The sequence below is a fragment of the Acanthopagrus latus genome, chromosome 5, assembly GCF_904848185.1.
Source record: "Acanthopagrus latus isolate v.2019 chromosome 5, fAcaLat1.1, whole genome shotgun sequence".
Classification (NCBI taxonomy): domain Eukaryota; kingdom Metazoa; phylum Chordata; class Actinopteri; order Spariformes; family Sparidae; genus Acanthopagrus; species Acanthopagrus latus.
The window spans coordinates 19,796,223-19,799,803 of NC_051043.1; positions in this window are offsets into that span (position 1 = coordinate 19,796,223).

Sequence of the window (3,581 nt, forward strand, 5' to 3'; positions counted from 1 at the left end):
TGCTTTTACTTTTTTCGGAGGAAAAAAACATTTTGCGGATATTTTTGCATCTCGGGGAAGTCTTGAACATGCCCCGCACGTGAACGCGCCATGCATTTGTACAGTCGCGTCTTTCGTGCACGCGGGAAACTTGCCTGTCAAAATGAAGAGCTCTGATTGGTCCTGAGCACACTGGTTCCACATCAGCCGACTGATCGGTCTATGTGGTGGGCGTACCGTCACTGTTGGACTGGCGTGTGGTTCGATCAATGCCAGGCTGGCTTTGGGTGCTTCAAAGGAGGCAAACTAACCAATCGAAAACGACAATGTCGGAGCGCTTTAGGGGTGTGACCAATCACTGAGGGGGAAGAAAGAACCTCCTCACTGTCTGGTGGTGTCATGCCAAGTTTAATTTAATGATGGAAGTTTTCCTTAATCAATGGCAATTTCACATTAACGAGCAGTGGCTGTGTAAATTGTTCCCTTTTGTCATCAGATTTTTTAACCATATCTGAATGGAAATAGTCTATATTAAACATCAGCCTAATATCTACACATGTGGGATTTAAAATACATGCATGCTAAAAGAAGGGCGCCAAAATCGTTCATTCCTTTTGGTCAAATAAGTTGCCCTGAGGGAACATCCCTGCTTCATGGCTGAATTCACTGTCTTTTCTATTTTCTCTAGTTTCTATAGAGTTTCTATAAATAGAGGCAGACTGGGCTAACTAAAAATGTTGTAACCTGTCTGAAAACTGCTAGGTCCAGTTGCCAAAAGTGGAGGACTCATTTTTCAAGCCCGAACTCATATACCTTTGAATCCAAACAAATATGTGGGTCTGATATATGTGGAATCACTGAGTAACCACACTTTGTATTCTGACTTTCCCAGTTGTCAGGTATAATCATCCTTGTAACAGAAGGAACAATATATCTTTAACACACACAGCAGACGGTTTGCTCAGATCACTTATCTGTTGTAATCAGGAACACAAATGTTGCGTTTTCATAAAACAAATACCTGTTCCCAATACTTACATCATCATAAACTCACTTGACATGGAATCTAAAAAAAAAGACTTGTAGTTGCCAAAGTTGGCAGACAATTGGCTTGACACTATGGAAGCAGGTTAGCATTTAGTGTTGTCTGTTTTCCTTCCTCTGATATAATTCTGCTGCATTAAACTAAATCATGATACAAATTCCTGAGCATTTCATTTAGACTTTGCCCTGTAGGGTTCATTGTCGGCAGTTTTGGATAAGATTATCAGATAAATGAGTGTCATGGACACATTTTACATCAGAGGATCCGCAGTCATTGGGAAATAAATCGTTGATGGAACAAAATGACTGTAGCGACTGCTTCTTACAAAATGTGAATTTTGGCTGGACTGCAGGCTGGAGGCAGAGCCAGGATAAACACAGAGAAGACACTTTGTTGAGTGATTCCAGAGAGGCCATTTCAGGCCATCTTCAATGTCAGTCAGAATCAGTCCCATCAGCCACCAAAAAGTTTGTTTCCATGAGTATATATAAAGGATAAGGGCCATAAAAAAGCTGGATTTAGAGGACAGCATTACTGTTAAAATATTCAATATTGCCACACAAATCTTCATCAACAAGCTGCCCTTCTTCGGCATGTAAAAGGACAGGGTCCTTCTCCCAAGTGATGCTTATTTGGACACACCTACTGGTCAAGCTCTGATTACAAATTGGAGGAATGAGGGGGTTTAATTTGTTTGTTTCTTAGCATTTATGTCGCCTGGGGTTTTTCATTTGTCATGACATTTTGTGATTGGAGAGGATGTGGCTCCCCCTATTGGGCTTTAACATATCTGCTGGTTGCAGCTGCCTATGATGAACTTAGCTTGATCGTGAAATGACCATTGGCCAAAGTTTCCTTGTAGACATATTAATGCAAGTACTGTACTTGTCTCTCTTTTTTGATTATTCACAATATCAAGCATTCAGCACCCAGTATTAAAATCTATAACTGTGTGATTTGAGCATGAAATGACCTTTTTACTTTTACACTTATAATGTCACATTATTTTACAGTCAAAGAGAAAATACAATTAATTCTTAGTAGAAGAAGTGATATCTAAACAAAGATTCATTTTAAGTGGCTTCTTTTCTGTGAAAGCAAGCCTTCCAATGACTTGTAACTGGCTTGAAAAAATGTTTGAAAGTCTTTCTTTTTTACAATATTGCTTAAGAGGGATTTACTAAATGATTATAAAGAAAATAAGCCAACCTGCCTGAAGCTTATAAGCAATACAGCTACTGGCCGTATAATTTGAATTAAAAATGAGTATTAATCACAACTTTTCAAAATATCACTTAGTGCTTCAGCTATGCCACATTTTTTAGCTGTGCATTTAGCAACAACAGTGTGGAAAAAGACACATACACACACACACACACACACACACACACACACACACACACACAAACAGCAGAGAGGATTTGATGGAAAAGATCAAAACATAAAGCCAAGTTATTCCAGTTTATTGTAAGTGTCTGACATCTTTGGTTTTAGGGTTTCAGTACCGCTCAGACTGCTTGCATTGTTGTTGTTCTACTCAACGTCATTCTCATTATATGTGAGTAAATGGCAAGAAAAGTTTTTATAAATCAGCTATGTTTTTTTTTAATCTAAAAATAACATTATGAGTGTATTTTAGATGAGGCAACAACATTGATTTTTTCAGTTGTATATAAAACAAATCATTTGACAGGTTTTTGGAAAGACCTCACATGTTTTCAAACCTGTTCTTTATATGACTGGGTAAACATAACATGGGAATTTATTCGTCTATCTGCTGCACCACAAAGTCACAGTGGCCCAGATCGAAGTAACACCGTACTACTCTACTCTGTGTCCAGTAGATGGCAGACTAATACCTGAATACGAGAATTTCATTCTTAGACGTCAATCTTTTTAAGACTTTGTGAAGCTCTTCAAATTGAAGACTTACAGATTGTCTGCTTTAATTTGAAGAATATCATGAAGTTCAAAACAACATTATTTGTTAAAATTAAAATGTCTGTAATTTTTTTTACCAATATTTTTTTGTGGGAAATACATGAATATGAAGGAGTGTTTGACTTCAGTTGACCTGAGAGGACCTAACTGTCCTTCATACTTGGAACACTTAGCAAACTTTGGATGTTTGGAGGTAACGAAAACATGATTTCCTTTGAAGTGCAGACATTTTATGCCTCCTTTTCCAATGCTGTGTCTCTGTAAGATGTGGGACATCCTACTGTGTAGAGTTGAGACATTACGTTACTTTAAGTTTGTGGCCTGACTGTGTCCATGAGCCAATTTTAGTCTCTGATGTCAGACATGTGTCTTAAAAAACATGCTATAAACTAAAATAAAGATACCTTGAGTTGTTACTGAAAGAGTTTTTATTTTTCTAGTCAAGTAAAGTCTCACCAGCAATACAGGTTTTTCCCCATCTTAATACATTTACGATACAACGTGATACGATACGATACGATACGATACGATACGATACGATACGATACGATACGATACAATACAATACGAAATACTTTATCAATCCCCCAGGGGGGAAACTGAGTGTCACCATACA